Below are 20,847 nucleotides of genomic sequence, written 5' to 3'. Positions count from 1 at the left end.
CAAAAGACCATTCTACAGGGGTTTGGAGGGTTAATAATCTTTTCCCAAAAATTATCATCTTAGGTCCAAGTTTTGACAAAAATCCGAGTATTTTTTTCTTTTCTTTTTATACCCTTCACCATAGCATGGAGGGTATATAAATTTTGTTTTCCGTTTGTAATAATTTCCGACTCTATAAAGTATATATATTATTGATCAGCGTCTGTCTCTAAACAAATTTAGATAGATCGCCAACATTTTTCATACAGTTGCATTTTGTCTGCAGGCACGTCAAATTCGAAGGTGGTCGATATCGGCCAGGTTTAGGCATATCTCCCATATAGTGGTCCCCACCGCCCACTTTTCGTTCTACTTTTTTCGGGAAGCCTCCTTATAATGGTACCCCCTATTTTCCAACCGAATTCGAATATGGTAACTAATCACCTTTTAAAAAATATAAAACAGGCTAATCGAGATAGACCCATTGTTCCGGAATATGCATAAAATCAGGTCGCATTTAAAATCCGATTTGATTTGGATGAAATTTGGTACAGCTCATTTCTGTGGCCCAAGGACGAACCTTATCGAAATTTTTGAAAATCGGTTCAGATTTAGGTATAGCTCCCATATATATTTTTTTACCGATTTAATGTAAATGGTGCACCAAAGTCCCTAAAAATCATTCGATTTGCACGAATTTTGACACAGCGTACTGAATTGAGTCTAGAATGTTATCTGCTAAGTTTCGTTAAAATTAGTTCAAATTTAGATATAGCTTCATATATAGTTACTTCTGATTTTATGTTAATGGAGCGCCAAAGTCCCTATATATCATTGGATTTTTTCGAATTTTGGCATGGTGTACTGAATTAAGTCTGAATTAAGTTCAGATTTACATATACCTCCTATATATTTTTTTCGTCCGATTTTAAGTAAATGGTACCCTAAAGATCTATAGCTATATCCGTGGTACGTTATAAGAGTAAAGATTTGTATGAAAAAAATGTCTCAAAACTTTGGGGCCGGCAAAAGTGATCGGTGTAAATGAAGTGTCAACAACTCTTGAAGATATAGCCGATTTATTGTGCTGGCATCAAGTGACGACAAGAGGGATTTTCAAAATTTTTCTCCACACAGCGGTTTTGGGAATGACGGACACGATAACTCAAAAACTAATAATCCGATCGACCGGGGGTCCCATAAATCGATTTACATAGGTTGCAGAATGACATGTGTAGGGATTGATATTAGTCGGTTTAGTTACAATAAAGATCACATTTTTAAGTTCGTTCAATTTCACGTCAATGTTCCTTCGAAAGGGTGACGTCTCTTAGGATACATTTGTAGAATAATCCCAAAATGGTATCGGTTGCAGAATGACGTGTTTATGGTTCCAATTTCATTTTACTGGCCCTTTAAAAATGCGACGTCTGTTAGGATTTCATCTGTTTGATATACCCAAAGTGGTCGGCCCCGTCCGACTTTACTACATTCCTTACTGGTTTATCATGCTTTAGTAATCTTCAGATCAAGGAGAGAGAAAACCAGTAAGGAAAGTAGTAAAGTCGGACGGGGCCGACCACTTTGAGTATATTCAACAGATGAATCCTAACAGACGTCGCATTTTTAAAGGGCCAGTAAAATGAAATTGGAACCATAAACACGTCATTCTGCAACCGATACTAAATTGTTCATTTGGTCAGATATAGAACCTATATCTAAATCTGAACCGATTTCAGGAAACTTAACAAATTTAGTGCAAACCGAAAGATATTAAGGGACTTTGGTGTACGATTTACATTAAATCGGACGAGAATATATATATGGGAGCTATATCTAAATCCGAACCGATTTTCAGGAAACATAACACACATCATTCCAGACCTAATTCATTACGCTAACCCAAATTTAGTGCAAATCGAGAGATATATAGGGACTTTTGTGCATAATTTACCTTAAATCGGACGAAAATATATATGAGATCTATATCTAAATCTGAACCGATTTTCAGGAAACTTTACACACATCATTCTAGAGATAATTCATTACGCTGTGCCAAATTTCGTGCAAATCGAAAGATATATAGGGACTTTGGTGCACCATTTACAGGGTGAAGGGTATAAAAAGAATTTGGTTCAAGAACCTCAAAATACCAAGAATTGGGGGGTACCCTTATATGGGGGCTACCAGAAAAAATTGACCAATACGATCAGAACCCCCAAAATACCAAAAATTTAGGGGTACCGTTATATGGGGACTACCAGAAAAACTGGACCTATATTTATAATTTTTAGTGGAGTAATTTGGTACCCAATAATAATCCAATGTACAAAATTTCAGAGAATTCAGTTATAAAACGAGCCCAAGAACCCGAAAATACCAAAAATTGGGGGTACCCTTATATGGGGGCTTTCCGAAAAAAATGACCTTTATTTATAATTTTTGGTAGGAGATTTGCTACCCAATAAGAACTAAAAGTACCAAATTTCAGCGAATTCAGTTAAAAAACGCGCTCACGAATCTCAAAATACCGAAAATTTGGGGGTACCCTTATATGGAGGCTATCAGAAAGAAAGGACCTTTATTTATAATTTTTGGTAGGGAGATTTGCTACCCAATAAGAACACAAAGTACCAAATTTCAGCGAATTCGGTCGAAAAATGTCATCAAAACCCCCAAAATACCGAAAATTGGGGGTAATCTTATATAGGGGCTATCCGAAAAAATTGACCTTTTTTATAATTTTTGGTAGGGAGATTTGCTACCCAATAAGAACTAAAAGTACCAAATTTCAGCAAATCAGTTAAAAAAGGCGCTTAAGAACCTCAAAATACCGAAAATTTGGGGGTACCGTTATATGGGAGCTATGCCTAAACGTGGACCGATTTTCTCCAATTAAGTGACCTGTGCCAAATTTCATCCAAATCGGATCATAAATGCGACCTGTACTTTGTTAACAAAAATACATGGACGGACAGACGGAAGGACAGACGGACATGCATAAATCGACTCAGAAAGTGATTATATGCATATTCTCAAAAGGAACCATGGGTCTATCTCGATTATTTTTGCCTGTTACAAACATATGCACAAAGACATAATACCCTGTACCACAGTGTGGTGAAGGGTATAAATATAAGGGAGACAACTGATGGAGTGCATTGCTGAGTATCCTCATCATCATTGAATACGTACAAAAACGGATCCTGTCCATATATTTTTGCAAGCACCGCATATAATTAAAATGGAGACTTTCTGGAAATATTCATAGGGCTTTTGATACCTCGGAGGATATACGAACGTATACTAGGGAACTGAAAAAGAATCAGAACTATTAGAGAAAAATTGCATTTGCTTTTTCATTGAAACAGTTCAGAAAACTGCCTCTAACCTTCCCCTGTGTGGTTGCATGGAATGTGACCATTAAATATTCACCGCCCCGCACCACATACAATCCCATTTCTAGTTATCTTAATTTCCAGGAGCAAAAATCAACAAAATCAAAAAAATCGAGAAAACATGTAAAACAAATATTGAACATTATATTGTTGTTGTTGTAGTTGCTGCTACTGCCGTAGTTTCTGATAGTTCATTGTTGTTGTTCTATTCAATAATTCAAAAAGCAGAAAAATGAAACGGAAACATAATCAATACTTCGTCCTTATGATTCCCAATAGTACGCAAAAGCCAATCATGGCTGGAAAATAAAGAGCCGACCAAAATAGAAGGACAAAAAAACAGCAACAAATATTTAGAACTTTTCTCATATGAATGTGTTCGGACAGAGAGGGTGTTATTGCAAGGACCACAGAAATGAACATGTAACTATGTGTATGTCCTGTACTGGGTATGCAAAAAACGCGATGCGCACTACAAACATTGGTTGATTACAGAATGTTGTTGTTTGGTCTTTTGTTTTCGGACTATGGGAGCAACGCATTCGAAGTTGTTGTTGTTGTTGTAGCTGCTGTGTATTTCAACAGCTCCTACATGCAGGCAGTAAATGTGCCTGGACTAAAGGTAAAACTCATCATCAAAAAACAAAAAAAAGAAAAGAAAACCAAAATCAGCAGGCAGCCAATATGCATATTGACGAACAGAAAGAGATGGAAATATACAGGAAGTTGAAAGAAATCCTTGCCATAGGCCTGTTTACATATTCAGCACCAAACACACACACACATAGAGGCACTCGACTGCAGTCACATTCCTTGGTTATTGCTCTGCTTACACACTATATTCCGTTTTTTTTTTCTGTAAAACCCAATACTGACCACCAAAGCCCAGACCTGCATTCTCACACCCTCCCGTTCAAATCGAATGAAATGCGTCCATATAAGGATACACATGTCCATCGGGTGTCCATTTGCACACACACACACACACCCACATGTATACGACATATACAGATTAATTTCTATCTGCTATCGGTAGAAGGTAGCAAAGTTCAAAACGAATTCGACAGGATACAAAACACACATACAGAAAAAAAACATAAAACAGAACAACAACAACAACAACACCAACAAAATTCTAAAACTACATAAAAACAAGGACTATAGTCCTGTTTTTTTCCTATACTCTGTTGCTGCTGCCGCTTCGTCTTCTTCTTGACATTTTTCGTTTGCCAAACGAAAGAGATAGTAATACTTGACCACTTCGAATTTTCTGTGTACTTTGGGGAGGCCCAACACAGCATCCAGCATCTAGCATGCCGTCCATCTATTCAGACAACCATATATGAATGCTGGGGTGTGCTTCGATCCTTCGTGTTGTATGTGTCCCGAGTGTATGTGTTAATTAATAAAAAACCATAGATGGGTCCTGCTTGCATCCAACCATTGAGCATCGTGCAGGTGGGTTCAAGAGCCTCTTTGTCTATTGATGTTGCTTTGGAAATGCGTATATACTCATATGGGGTTTTATAACCTAGCGGGAATGGGGTTTAGAACCATTTGTAGTAGAGGGGTCCTGTATTCCATTTACATACCTCCTAGTGGAGTTATAATTTTTTTCTCTTCTTTTTTTGACGTTTTTTTCGTTCGACCATTTTTTTCTACCTCCTTCCTTCCTTCCTAATGAAACAGCATGTGAAAAGAATTGATGAAAACTTAATGCCAGTTCAATGATTTGGAGAGCCATAAAAAGGATTGGAAATGTCATTAGCATTTGGTCATACGAGTACCACTGATTGCGTTACTTTGTCATTACTCCATATCCTTTGATGATGAGAATTATTGCCACAGAAAAAAAAACTGTTTCGTAATTGGAATGGCATGGCAAATGGGCTTAGTTTTTTTGTTAAACCTTTAAAAGTAAAAAATATATATACATTTAATAATTTCCTCCATGTCCAGAGGTAGTAATTTTTTTGATTATACTCATCAATTCCTAGAAGTCCCTTTCTTACAAATCTGCAATAGGGTGGCAGAGTTATACGTAAAATTTTTCCTTCAGGTATTTCTCAGATACAGAAATATAGCCAAGTAGATGAAGGGACTAATCGACAGTATTATTATATTATTGTAGGTTGTGTGCGGAACGGTAGTCCCAATAACTCCATATTCAATAACATGCAGTAGATAATATTTCGAATATACATAAAATCAAAGTTTTGGACTCAACAGACAATTCGTATCAATTAAGTAAAATTCTACAAAATTTTAAATAGATTTTAGTCATTTTAGACTTCTGTGTGAACTTTAATACATTAATGCAAACAATGTTTTTCAATTATATCTAAATTGCAATTTGTTTTGATAGTAACTTTTCTTAAAAATTCCACCATAGGGTATCGATATTTGACAGTTTCTCATCCCATTAGGTACTATATATACTGTTGCGAGTTCATAATTTAAGTGATATACCAAAAGGTAGCCCTATACAGACGACTTTTCTAAACGAATGTTGTAAACCACGTGTTGGTGTACCGACATTTATAACGCATGATAGGGTGGAACAAGTGTCTAAAATCCTCAAAATATTTCAATTTAGAGCTAAATGAGGCTATACCAAAAGTGTGACCAATATGAATTACATCTGGTATGAAAAACCGAATATTGGAAGTTATCATTCTGAGAGGGGCGATGCTTTAACGTTGGCCGAAATACCAAATTTTGCAAACCTAAACTTTTCGTTATTTATTTCGATCCATTACTTCACGCTAAGTATTTTAAATATATAGAATATCAGAAGTATTATTATATGGGGCTATGCCTAAATGTGGACCGATGAAGCTTACTTTCGAAACAGACATTTCAGATTTCCATCTTGATAAAATCCGAAGTGAGTATGACTGATGTACAGACAGACGGAAATGGCTAAAACTCCTTGTACATTAGAACTTTTTACCGGGTTAACCTACTTTATGAGGATTTATTTGACTTATATGCAAAGGAAATGACAATTGAAACCCACTGGGTTAACGAAATCCGGTTAAATGTAAACGTACTGTAAATTGGAAAGTAGAAAAGTCGAACGGAACCGACTATATGATACCCTTTACCATTTTGGGTATATTCAAGATATGTATCCTCACAGACCGCGCATTTTTGAAGGACCATTGACATGAATTTGGACTAAATAAAATATGTTATGTTTGTCTATATTTGAACGATCAATAACCGAGGACATTGGTACCATTATATAGATACCATAAAATAGATATGGAAGCTATATCTAAATCTGAACCGAATTCAATAAAACATGGCACACGTTGGGCTGTCCTAACAACACAGCATGTTGTGCAAAATTGCGTGCCAATCAAAATTTGACAATTTGGTGAACAATTTGCTAAGAGCTATATCTAAATCTGAACCGATTTCAGTAAAACTTGGCACACTTTTGGTTATCGAACTATAGTACGGCCTATTTTTGACTCTTTGGAGCACCATTTACAAAAAATCTGGCGAAAATATATATAGGAGCTATATATAAATCTAAACCGATTTTCACCAATTTCAATAGTGTTCGTCCTTGGGCCAAAAAAGTGCCAAATTTCATTCCATTCGGATCATAAATGCGACCTGTACTTTGTTTACGATTTAACATGGACAGGCAAACGGACAGACGGACATGGATAAATCGACGAATGCATATTTTCAAAAGGAACCATGTGTCTATCTCGTTTCCTTTTGCCTGTTACAAACATATGCACAAAGACATAATACCCTGTACGACAGTCTGGTAAAGGGTATAAAAACGATTATGAAACTACAGACAGACTAGGACTATATATATCCGAAATCTCAAAAATGTTAAAAATCGGAGTTACCGTTATATGACGGTTTACCCATCCAAGCTTGGACCGATATTGATAATTTTTGGTAGAAGAATTTCACACCCACAGTTTTTAATTAGTGCCGATTTGGTTGCAAAATGTTCCCCAAATACCGAATAGTGGGGGTATTGATCATTTTAGGCTTCGACACTTTCTATACAATGACAATCCAACATGTAAAATTACAAAGAATTTGTTCGATTCCCTTAGAACATTAGTCGGTACCTCCAATACGTTCCACCATATACAATTTGGCGACTTAAAGTATTTTTGCCAAAGTCGGTGTTGTCAAACGATATATACATATACATTTATTTACATTTATTCTAAATTTGGGGATATACCAAAATGGATAACACATATCCGTACCACAAATAAAATAATAATATTGATCTAAGTTTCAGGGTAGCCCCCAGAATTCGGTTGGACACAACTAACTTGTGTCCATTGTATAGCACATTTCCGTACTAAAAATATTAAATATTGATCTACGTTAATGGGTATGGGGATTTTCGCCACGTTTTTGGGCGAAGTCGGGATATTGAGAATTTTTTACACGTTTTTTAAACGAATTGTTTATAATTTGAATGCCAAATCTCACTACCAAAAATATTAATATTTATCCCAGTTTTAAAATAGTCCCACTATTAGATATTTTGAGAATTTCAATTATCATTTTCTAACGTATTTTTGGGTAACCTTAAGGTCCTATCATAACATAAGTTTTCTCCTAGGAGCCCCATTAATTTTAGATATTTTTATTGTCATCCTCATTGTGGAGGTAAAAGGGTTAACATCGGCTTTACTTGTTTTAATTTATTTATTTTTACACCCTACACAACTATGTTGTCAGGGTATTATAGCTTTGTGCAGCGCCAAGAGTTTGTAACGCCGCGAAATATTGTTCCTAGACCCACCTTTAAGTACACCGATCGTCATATCTCGACTAGCTGAGTCGATCTAGACTTGTGTGTCCTTCGTCTATCCATTATATTTTGTAAACACGATACAGGCCACAGTTAATGGCCAAAGTGAAATGAACCAAATACTTAATTTTTATCGGGTTTTCTGGTCGCTCTAGAGGCCGCAATTATGACCCAAACATCTCGATTTTTTACATGGAGAAGGGGATCGAGCATGCCTGTTTTGATAAGGATCGGTCAATATTTAGCGGGTCAAATGGACCCTGGCTTTTGTGAGAAAAATTACAAAATGTGTATTCTATAGCGTATAGATTTAGCCCTGAAGGACATAGATCCGAAAAGTTGTTGGTACATCCAAGGGCAGTGGTTGACCTTTAAATTGATACCAAATATATCGTCGTATGTACTCAGATGTGGGAGTTACACTCAAATATTTACAGGTGCTTATGTATTCAGATATTATTTAGTAACCCTTTACCACACTAGAGGGCGGAAATAAAGCGCTGATCGCTTTGAAATGTTACATGAAGTTCCAGTTATGGTCAAGAATAACGCCTACAATTTTCGGTGACGATCAAATAATTATATTGTGATGAAGTGGACCGAAAACTTAATTGTTTGTGTTTTTTTCGAGTCGATCTATAGGCTCCGATGGGAATAAGAAGATCACAACACAGGGGAAGGGAAGGACAAGTAATTAGAAGGGCTGTACTGAACATTAGTAATAACTGTCGGCCTCTAGTTGGTCCAGATGGTTTAAAAATCGCGAAATATTGCCCAAGCTCAGAATATAGATCCACTGAAAGTTACTTTTACGTGGAAGTTGTGTAGGGTATCATATGGAATTTGAAAACTTGAAGAAAAAAGACAACATTTTCTTCCAACATATATGACGGCCAACAAAAACCTGGAATCCAAATGCCGAAAATAGTGCGATGCCGTTTTTGGCAATTACACCTAAGTCTGTTTTTACACGGTAGATTGGTTCCAAAAGAAGACGTGTAAAAAAGGGAATTCCCCTAAATTAGTGATATTCACTTTTGCTTTGACCAGTAAAAATTATTTGTACGCGTTAAAGGGGAATTCACTTAAATCTTTAAGCTAGTGTTCGCAAATTATTGATACTATCGATGGTTTCAAACTTTTTTCTTTCATAAATACTTTTTTGTGATATGAACATACTTCGCAAAAATTAAATTTGACAAACAATATTTAAGTACATAAATGGTCTGTTCCCGTACTGCAATAATCTACTAGATTTTACTATTTTCTTCGATAACATAAAGGAAAATTCGTTATCGTAGTAAAAAGTAGTAGATTGTTGCAGAACGGGAACAGACCAAAAATTTCAAATCGTGTAAAAAATTAAAAATATTCAATTTTCAAACCGTGTTATATCAAAACCGTGTACAAAAAGACCGCGTAAAAACAGACGTAGGTGTATAGCGAAACGATATATCCCATTACCAATACCATATTGATTTGGAAAGACATATCATATGGTTTACGCTTAAAATAAACAAATAAAAAACGCATTAATTTTTTTATATATATTGTTGTTATATACTCTAATAATTATTACATAGTTTATTTATTGTAAGTTCCATGATTATCGCTAATAACTTAAAAAAATTAAAAATATAAAAAAAAACGAAAAAAGAAATTCGCTGCGGACAGGATTCGAACCTGTGCGGGTAGAACCCAATGGATTTCAAGTCCATCTCCTTAACCACTCGGACACCGCAGCTGTTGACAAACGTTTGGCTAAATAACAGTTTTCCCTTTATGCTTGTACCGTTAACAGTCGATTTACAGTTTTTCTTTCGCTTGGCAACAACAGAACTGTTGATGAGTACGCTGTATACCTACCCACCCCTTTAGTTTTATTGAAATGAATAACGTGATCGTATTTTATACGAAAGTAATGCGTATGTGGGGGTAACAACAATAACGACAGCAGATATGACGTAATACGCACAAAAGTAATAATTGAGATATGTATGTAGGCATGTGTGTATTTAGCGATAGTGTAGAATCTAAAGAATAGATTCGTAAATGTTGGATGGTTTTATTTTATAATTTTAAGGTAGGTCATTGATCTTGAGTACATAGTAAGAGTAGTTCGATGCTAAAAAATAGAAACGTTGACCTACTTTTTGTTGTGGAATCCGTGGTAATCAGCAGAATGAACATCGGAAATGTGTTATATTACATAGAGTAGATGCATAACTATTGCATAACTATTTTAATATAAACCAGTAAGGAAAGTAGTAAAGTCGGACGGGGCCGACTATATGATACCCTTCACCACTATGGGTATATTAAACAGGACTATTAGCATGAAATTGGATGAAATAAAATATGTGGTATTTATCTAAATGTGAATCTACCTAGATCTATCCATAAAGTATGTAAATCGACTTCAAACAAATATAAATAGGTCATCCGTTGGGCTATGTCTGTAATTCTAGAAAACGCAACTACGTTATTCTATGCTCAATTTTGTACGATGTGCAAAATTTGATGTCAATCTGACTAACATGAGGAGTTTGATGTCCAATTTACTTGAATTTCAAACAAACTTGTCACAGGTTAGGTTATACTAATTTCAGAACGTTTTGTTCCTATTGGTTCTTTGGTGCGTCAATTACTTAAAATCAATCTATAATAAAAGGGAGCTATATCTAAATCTGGACCGATTTTCACAAAACAAGGCAGACATCACTCTAGGCTCAAGTCAGTACGTTATGCGAAATTTCGTGCAAATCGAAGGACATATAGGCACTTTGGTGCACCATTTACATGAAATCGGACGAAACAATCGAAAGATATATAGGGACTTTAGAGCACCATTTACAAGAAATCGGACGAAACTATATATGAGAGCTATATCTAAATCTGGACCGATTCTCACGAAATTTGGCAGACATCATTCTAGACCTAAATAATTAGGCTTTACCAAATTTCGTGCAAATCGGAAGATATATAGGGACTTTGGGCACCATTTACATAAAATCGGACGAAACTATATATGGGAGATATATCTACATCAGGACCGATTTTCATGAAACTTGGCAGACATCATTCTAGGCTAAATTAAGTACGTTATGCCAAATTTCGTGCAAATCGAAAGATATATAGAGACTTTGGTGCACCATTTACATGAAATCGGACGAAACTATATATGGGAGCTATATCTAAATTTCGACCGATTTTCTCGAAAGTTGGCAGACATCATTCTAGGCTCAATTCAGTACGTTATGCCAAATTTCGTGCAAATTGAAAGATATATAGGGACTTTGGGGCACCATTTACATGAAATCGGACGAAGCTATATATGGGAGCTATGTCTAAATTTGGACCGATTTTCTCGAAAGTTGGCAAACATCATTCTAGGCTCAATTCAGTACGTTATGTCAAATTTCGTGCAAATCGAAAGATATATAGGGACTTTGGGGCACCATTTACATGAAATCGGACGAAACTATATATGGGAGCTATATCTAAATCTGGACCGATTTTCACGAAACTTGACAGACATCATTCTAGGCTCAATTCAGTACGATTTCTTGCGATTTGCACGAAATTTGGCATATTTCGTGCAAATCGAAAGGTATATAGGGACTTTGGGGCACCATTTACATGAAATCGGACGAAACTATATATGGGAGCTATGTCTAAATTTGGACCGATTTTCTCGAAAGTTGGCAAACATCATTCTAGGCTCAATTCAGTACGTTATGCCAAATTTCGTGCAAATCGAAGGATATATAGGGACTTTGGGGCACCATTTGCATGAAATCCGACGAAACTATATATGGGACCTATATCTAAATTTGGGCCGATTTTCTCGAAAGTTGGCAGACATTATTCTAGGCTCAATTCAGTACGTTATGCCAAATTTCGTGCAAATCGAAAGATATATAGGGACTTTGGGGCACCATTTACATGAAATCGGACGAAACTATATATGGGAGCTATATCTAAATCTGGACCGATTTTCACGAAACTTGGCAGACATCATTCTAGACCTAAATGATTAGGCTGTACCAAATTTCGTCCAAATCGAAAGATATATAGGGACCGTTTACATTAAATCGGTTAAATATATATATGGGAGCTATATCTAAATCTGAACCGATTTTTCCCAATTTCAATAGGGTTCGTCCTTGGGCCGAATAAGTGACCTATGCCAAATTTCATCCAATTCGGATCATAAATGCGACCTGTACTTTGTTTACAATTTAACATGGACAGACAGACGGACGGACGGACGGACATGCATAAATCGACTTAGAAAGTGATTCTATGCATATTCTCAAAAGGAACCATGGGTCTATCTCGATTATTTTTGCCTGTTACAAACATATGCACAAAGACATAATACCCTGTACCACAGTGTGGTGAAGGGTATAAAAAGGGGGTTATATGGGGACTACCCCAAAAAGGGAGTGAATACCGATAATTTTTTGTAGGGAAATTTGTTACCATATACGACTACAAAATACCAAATTTCAGCGAATTCGGTTGAAAAACGTGCTCAAGAACCTCAAAATAGCGAAAATTTAAGGGTACCCTTATATGGGAGCTATGCCCAAACGTGGACCGATAAAGCCCATCTTCGAACTTGACCTGCCTGCAGCCAAAAGACGACTCTGTGCGATCTATCTCAACTCGTTTAGACGCTAGAGTGATTACAACAGACGGACGGACGGACGGACCGACGGACATGCTTAGATCGTCTTAGAATTTTACGCTGATCAAGAATACATATACTTATATATATACTTTATAGGGTCGGAAATGCTTATTTCGATGAGTTACAAACGGAAAAACAAAATTAATATACCCTCCATACTATGGTGGAGGGTATAAAAAGGCGTTAAGTTCGACCGAACAGATGTTGTTATACCTATTTATATCTCTCAAATGGCCGCCTCTGGCGTAGATGACGTATTGTGCCCTATTTGCTGCATTTTCCACCGTTTTTGCCAACATTTCGGCCGGAATGGCGGCTATTTCTTCACGAATGTTGTCCTTGAGCTCTTCTACGGTCCTTGGCTTGTTAACGTAAACCTTTGACTTCAAATATTCCCACAAGAAGAAGTCAAGCGGCGTCAAATCGGGCGAACGCGGTGGCCAGTCCAAATCACCACTTTTCGACATCAAACGGCCCGGAAACAAATTCTTCAGAAAATCGATTGTTATGCTACTTGTGTGCAGTGGAGCGCCGACTTGTTGAAACCAGAACTGCCTTATACGCTTTCGACGAATAATTGGCATCACAAAATTGGTCATCATGTCGCGATAACGCTCCTGATTGATGGTAACAGCATGGCCATTTTCATTTTGGAAGAAAAACGGCCCAATGACCGTTTTTCGTCATGAAGAGGCACTTGGATCTCCTGAGGATTTTCAGTGGCGTAAAAACGGCAATTTTGCTTATTTACGGTCCCATTCAATGTGAAATGGGCTTCACCAGACATGATAATTTTGTTCCAAAATTGCTCGTCATCTTCGGCCATTTCGATGACTCATTGGGCACATTCCAATCGATGAGGCTTGTCCGCAGGCAACATTCTTTGCGTCAATTGAATTTTGTACGGGAACAAATGCAAATCAATAGGAATAATCCGTTGTAAAGTGGACCGAGCCATCTCCAACTGCTGAGAACGACGTTTTTGAGATGTTCTTGGGGACCTCTCAACACTGGCTCGTACGGCAGCGATATTCTCGGCCGACCGCCTTGGTCGACTTTTATATGGCCTCTTCGGATTAAAAAGAGCCTTACCAGTCGTATAAACGCTTAATGGTGTTCTTAGAAGTCGCACTTCTCACATTTTTTAATGTTTTAAAAGCACGTTGAGTTTTCACAATTGACTTCTTCTGTTGAATGTAAATTTCAACTATTTCAGCTCGTTCGCGTGGCGTGTATTGGTTCATGGTAAAAATCTGCTTGGACTGGCGCTTCAAACGCGGTATGTCATTAAGCGATGTGACATCTCTGTCAAAAGTTATGGCGTTGCCAGAAGGGTCCGCCGAATATGGGCAACCCTGTATGGCTATATCTAAACCTCAACCTGTTCCCACAAAATTTCGCATACATCAATCTGGAACTAATTCAGTTCTCTGTGCAAAATGTTGTTCCAATCGGATAAACATTGATAGTATTGTGTTCCATTTACATAAAATCGGACGAAGCTATATATGGGAGATATATCTAAATCTGAACCGATTCCAACAAAAATGCGCATACATCAATCAGGATCCAATTCAGTACTCTGTACAAATTTTTGTTTCAATCACACCAATATTGGGAGTTTGGTGCAGTATTTACCTTACATCGGACGAAACTATATATGGGAGCTATATCTAAATCTGAACCGATTTTCTCCAATTTCAAAAGGGCTCGTCCTTGGGTCAAATAAGTGACATGTGCCAAATTTCATCGAAATCGGATCATAAATGCAACCTGAATTTTATTAAAAAAAAATACATGGACAGACGGACATGCATAAATCGACTCAGAAAGTGATCCTATGCATATTCTCAAAAGGAACCATTGGTCTATCTCGATTCGTTTTGCCTGGTACAAACATATGCACAAGACATAATACCCTATACTGCAGTGTGGTGAAGGGTAGACAAAAAGGATGTTAAACCCCTTCGAAAGTTCGAACATCGCAAATTTTTCCATGCGAGTAAAAATATTTTTATATTTAGAAAATTTAATAAAATATTTTGCCGACTAAAAGTAGTTTTCGCAAAAAAAAAATCACCGCTGCGGACAGGATTCGAACCTGTGCGGGTAGAACCCAATGGATTTCAAGTCCATCTCCTTAACCACTCGGACACCGCAGCTGCCACCCGATGCGTGGCAAATCTAAAACGCAGACTCTCTCGCAATGCAAAAAGAGAGGAACATTTTTTCAACCCTTAAACGCAGAGGTTCGTTAACAAAGCATATCCTTACAAAATTACAATGCCAAGATTTTTGATAGCTTGTGTGCAAAAAATGAAAAAAAAAATTGTTTAATCGTTATATTCATATAAAAAAGTGTGCGTCGGCCGGGAATCGAACCCGGATCAACTGCTTGGAAGGCAACTATGCTGACCATTACACCACCGACGCGCTTCGCAACGAAGAAATTTTATGCAAACCAGGATTCGTGGCAGCATTTTTTATTTAATTCATTGGCAAAAAAGTCCTTTTTGTGAAATTATTGCCAAACCAAAAAAAAAAAATAGAAATACTGAAATAGAAATACAGCGAACTCTTGATAATGTAAACTAATTAACGTCGGGTTAGTTCCTATTTTCGAATCTGTTCAGATTTTCAATTCGACCAGCTTATTTCCCGTAATTTCATGATTTTTTTCAATACTTTAATGTCAGTTTGAGTGTTCACATTATCGAGAGTTGACTGTAGTTAATTTTCTTTATGTGAACACCAATAACCGATGGAAATTGCTTTAAAATCCAACATTAATGTTAGTGCAGAGAAATTTTGTCTCATACAATAAATTGAAGTAAATCGTCTTTAATGTATCCCTACGCTCAATTAAAAGTGGGCCATAAACATAAAATAGACGAATATAGCAAAGACATGGAGAAGCCGTAAAGACTCGACAAAATGCATTTCGGCAAAATAGTTTATAAAAACATATCTAGAGGGAATCAAGCATCAGAGAGGTATTTTAACAAAAAACACGCCAATAAGCAAACATGTAAATGTATGTTTGTAACTGGCAAAAGGAATCGAGATAGACCCATGGTTCCTTTTGAGAATAAGCATAGAATCACTTTTTGAGTCGATTTATGCATGGCCGTCCTGTTGATGTTAAATTGTAAACAATCGCATTTATAACCCGATTTAGATGAAATTTGGCGCAGCTCATTTGTTTGGACGAACCCTATTAAATTTAAAATTGGTTCACATTTAGATATAGCTCCCAAATATATTTTCGTCCGATTTAATGTAAATTATGTACCAAAGTCGCTATATTTCTTTCGATATGCACGGAATTTGGCACTGGCATAGCGTACTAAGTTAGGTCTAGAATAACGTGTGTTAAGTTTCCTAAAAATCAGTTCAGATTTAGATATAGCTCCCATATATATTTTCGTCTGATTTAATGTAAATGGTGTACCAAAGTTACTACATATATTCCGATTTGCACGAATTTTGCATGAAGTATAGAATGATGTGTGCTGAGTTTCGAGAAAATCGGTTCAGATTTAGATATATCTCCCATATATTTTCATCCGATTTTATGTAAATGGTACACTAAAGTCCCTATATATCATTGAATTGTGCGAACTTTGGCATAGCGTACCATATATATCTTCGTCCGTTTTGTTGGAAATCGGGTGTCTAATTGAGATTAAATTTTGAAGAGTGCGTCCTATTGAATAGCGTCTATCAAGTTTGCTCTAAATCGATTTACATATATGTGTTCCATTGTACGAAAACGACTTTAAACTTTTCCGAATGCCATGAAATTTTACATAGGTTGCAGAAAGGCATAAAGTTCACATATACAAGTTGGTTCAATTTAATATCAATGTTTTTTTCGGAATGCGGAGTCTTTTCGGAAACATATGCAGAATATACCCTAAGTGGTGAAGGGTATCATATAGTCGGCCCAGTCCAACTTTACTAATTTCTTTACTGGTTTACTCTATGAATTTCTTGTCCCGATACTTTTTTATGTAAATATGAAATGACAGCACCATTGAAAAAAATGCGGATGCGTTATTTTGCAGGCTAAGAAGTTTCCGAATTGCCTTCGTAATAAATTTTTTTTCGAAAGGGTAAACGCACCTAATTCCGGAATGTACCAATAGTCGGCATCTGTTTTATTTAACTTCAAATAATTAAGAAATCCTATAACTAAATATAAAAAAAAAAATACCTGAAATATTCTTTAATAATATTGCATCCTTTCTCTGTATAAAATTTATTGGAGATAAGTACATTTATTCAAAACTAGCGATAAATCATGTTTCTTAAGAAAAAAATTAGTGGACAAGTCAATTTCAAAAGACTTGTAATTATATTAAAATAATATATTTTTACAACAATCTTCTTCGTAATTGTAAAGAACATACAGGAGAACACTTTAGAATTTGAAATTATTAAAAAATATTTGTAATTATGATATTTTTATCGATGCCGACCTTAGGAACAAAATTTTTTAAGGTGTTCCAATAGTCGGCATATGGGTGAATAATAAGCAACTTTTTGATCAATTTGGTTCAAATTGTTAAATAAGTGCTCTAAATAACGGCTAATTTATAAAAAATCAGTTTTGAGTGATTTTACATAATGGAAGACACGATTTTAATCTCAAATACTTTTAACCTCTGAAATGCCTTATTTAGCCATGCCGAGAATTGGATAACAGGTTCCCAATGTCGGCACCATGTTTTATAATTGTAATATTTTAATAAATAACATTATTTTATATAACTTCTTCATTACAACACTGATGGAAACGTCCCATAGTAATAATTTATTTTTTAAAATAGCAGAAAAATCAATTAAATATATAATTTTTGTTTAACTAAAATGTGACATAACGTGGAACATAACATGCCGAAAATTGGAAAAATGTGTCGACTATTGACAAAAAGGCACTATTTTACATAATTATTAATTTAATCTACTTTAGTACAAGTTAATTAAACAAATTTGTATTCCATCGGGGAGTAAACAAAATTTCGAAACAGATGAACCTAAATACAATATCGTGGAAAAGATGCACTTGGAATGGTGAAACGTTTAAAAAGCGAACATTCTTAAAGTGCCGACTATTGGTGCACTTACCCTATATCATATATTAATAAACACGACATGGAACTCTACAATATAGTCAGAGGAAAGTATTTTTATATATGTATGTAACCCATACATCATCGTAATTGGTTTTCTCATTTTAGATAATATTTTCAAAGGATATAAAACTGTGCGTCGGCCGGGAATCGAACCCGGATCAACTGCTTGGAAGGCAACTATGCTGACCATTACACCACCGACGCTTCTGAAGGATGTATTTGGTCTACATAGATGTGGAGGATGCTGGAAAAAGGTAAACTATTTTTTGATGTTACGAGGATAGGAAATGCAATACATCTGTTACTACTGAGTTACTGTTCTTACTGTACGTTAAACTTTATAATCAGAATGGTCTTCAGACCCTCAACTAGCTGATTAGAAAAACTAACAAACACTAAATGTGGAATTTGTAACATAAGCCTACTCCGCTCAACTTATCCACCTGCTTGACGAAATCACTCCTTGTCCCGATAATAATTTAGAAGCACAATGGTAAGGAATTGCCCACTTCCTACAAACTGCAGCAAAGGGAACACTTGGATACCAAATACCCCCATCAAGAAACCCGTGGTACGACCAGGACTGTCGTAATGCTACTGATATGAAAAAATGCAGCATATAGGGCAATCTGCAGACAGTAGCAACACGTAATGCGTGGGAGAATTATCGGGAGAAAATGGGAGAGGAGAAACTTATTTTCAGAAAAAAGAAGAAGGAAGAAGAAATTAAGTCCGTAGATTTTACCAACGTGCAAAACACCGTACCGAAGGCTTTGGCACAGGCACATCATCTTGTAGAGATGAAGAAGGAATCCTTGTGAGAGCGTGTTTTGGAAGGCTTCTGGTATCAAATTGTGGCGGTGAATAAGATATCCCAGAACCAATAGGAGGTGGCAGTATAGAGTATAAACCCCCTAGCCAAGATAAGGTCAGAATAGCAATGGGTTACCAGCCGAACTATTCAAGACTGTTAGTACAATTTTGTTAGAGGAATACATGCCGAATGATTGGAACCTCAGCATCCTGTGTCCCGTGCACAAAATATGAGACAAGACGATATGTGCCAACTATAGAGAAATTAGTCTTCTTCCCATCGCATATGAAGTGCTATCTAGCGTTCTGTGTTAAGGGTACCCACCCCCCATTCTCGGCGTCACAGATGTTTTTGATTAAATTCGAATATACTCTAATTCTAGAATGTCTCTACAAAATTTTAAGTGAAAATCTCAAGAACTCTTGAATATATAGTCGATTTATCGTGTCAGCATCAAGTTACGACAAGAGTGATTCTCAAACTTAAACCGCATTTTTCTCGAAGGAGTGCTTTGCGAATGGCGGGCACGATAACTCAAAAACTAATAATCCAATCGGTTCCAAATTTTGACACGTTTCTCTTCGATTGTATAGCGCTCGTATGAACTAGGATATAGCCAATCGGTGAAGATCTTCCGATTTTCCAAAAAACAATTTTGTTAATTGCTGTGCAAAGTCAATAATCTGAGAATTGGGAGGTTCCCTTAACGACTGAATCAAATGGTCAAGGACCATACCAATGCGGCTTCAGACCTGGCAAATCAATATAGATCATCATACTATGAAAAATACTGGAAGAGATTCACCAAAAATACATCGACACATTCCACCTATTCGTCGACTATAAAGCCGCATTCGACAGTCCTATTCGTTCAGAGGTGTTTAAAGCCTGTCTGCGTTCGGCATTCTTGGCAAATCAATACGGATATGCAGGATAACTTTAACTAGCACAAAGGCAAAGGTGAACAGAAATGAAACTCTGTCCACCATACAACAAATGTTACTCACATACGCCGATGACATCGACATAATGGGTCGAGCGGTAACATTCATCTTTGAACTAATTGAGAAGGAGTCGGGCAGTAAATGGCGAGAAGACCAAGCTGATGGTATCAACGCGCAAGACATCCAGTAGAATCGTACCAACTTTGGAGGTAGCAAATATTTTATATATTTTATATACCTTAGTATAATAAATAAAACTAATGACATCAGCTTTGAAATTCGAAGAAGGATAGTGTTGAACAACAGATGCTACTATGGTCCAAGTATGCAGTTTAGAAAGGAGGCCACCTCCCGCCAAATCAAACTCACACTCTACAAGATACTGATACTACCCGTGCTATTATATGGATCTGTAGGATGGGAACTGGCGCAGGCAGATAAGACAGCTCTTGGAGTGTTTGAAAGAAAAATTCTCCGAAAGATTTATGGACCGATATGCTTTGACGGTGAATATCGTATCATGAGTTGTACCATCTATTCTCGGACATCGACATTGCCAAACGTATCGAGCGCAAAAGAGGTATAAATGCGAGCCAGCTGATGGCTCACGCAGAAGAAAAGGCCACGAATTAGACGGAAAGATAAAGTGGAAGAGAACATTACGGAAGATGGTCTTTCAATTTGGAAGAGATACGCGCAAGATTGACGCACCTTGAAATCTCTTGTATGCTCGGCTTATAGAGCAAATGTTCTGTCACAATCCAGCTAAGTAAGTAATATAATTTAGAGTAACAGCTGAAAAAATGTGTTGTACAGAATTGTTCTGCTGAATACGTATTTCACAACAGAAATACCTGTCTGAAATATTTTAATCGCAGAACATATGGAAATATGAAATAAATATTTTTTTATTTTATTAGTAAAACCCAAAACCCTGTTACAATAACCTTCGCCTGAAAACTCGTTTCGATCTAAATTTCAGATTGTAGAACAACGACAACAAGAAAAAATAACTCTTTTTACAACTCGTGCTGTTAATGACGTTACCGTTGATGCCACTGGCTTCTGTTC

General features: G+C 36.4%; 4 non-coding genes across 4 annotated transcripts; all 4 read right to left on the bottom strand.

Moving 5' to 3' along the window:
- Positions 1-9,846: 9,846 nt before the first annotated feature.
- Positions 9,847-9,928, bottom strand: Trnas-uga (transfer RNA serine (anticodon UGA)). Its single transcript has one exon. It is a non-coding gene; the product is annotated as a tRNA-Ser (tRNA).
- Positions 9,929-14,960: 5,032 nt separating this feature from the next.
- Trnas-uga (transfer RNA serine (anticodon UGA)) lies at positions 14,961-15,042 on the bottom strand. The gene has a single exon. It is a non-coding gene; the product is annotated as a tRNA-Ser (tRNA).
- A 199-nt stretch (positions 15,043-15,241) lies between these two features.
- Trnag-ucc (transfer RNA glycine (anticodon UCC)) lies at positions 15,242-15,313 on the bottom strand. Its single transcript has one exon. It is a non-coding gene; the product is annotated as a tRNA-Gly (tRNA).
- A 2,837-nt stretch (positions 15,314-18,150) lies between these two features.
- Positions 18,151-18,222, bottom strand: Trnag-ucc (transfer RNA glycine (anticodon UCC)). Its single transcript has one exon. It is a non-coding gene; the product is annotated as a tRNA-Gly (tRNA).
- Between the last annotated feature and the right edge of the window lie 2,625 nt (positions 18,223-20,847).

Source organism: Musca vetustissima, unplaced genomic scaffold, assembly GCF_032173495.1.
Source record: "Musca vetustissima isolate MV318-11 ecotype Yass unplaced genomic scaffold, APGP_CSIRO_Mvet_v1 utg330254, whole genome shotgun sequence".
Classification (NCBI taxonomy): domain Eukaryota; kingdom Metazoa; phylum Arthropoda; class Insecta; order Diptera; family Muscidae; genus Musca; species Musca vetustissima.
This window is presented reverse-complemented; position numbering and strand designations above follow the sequence as displayed.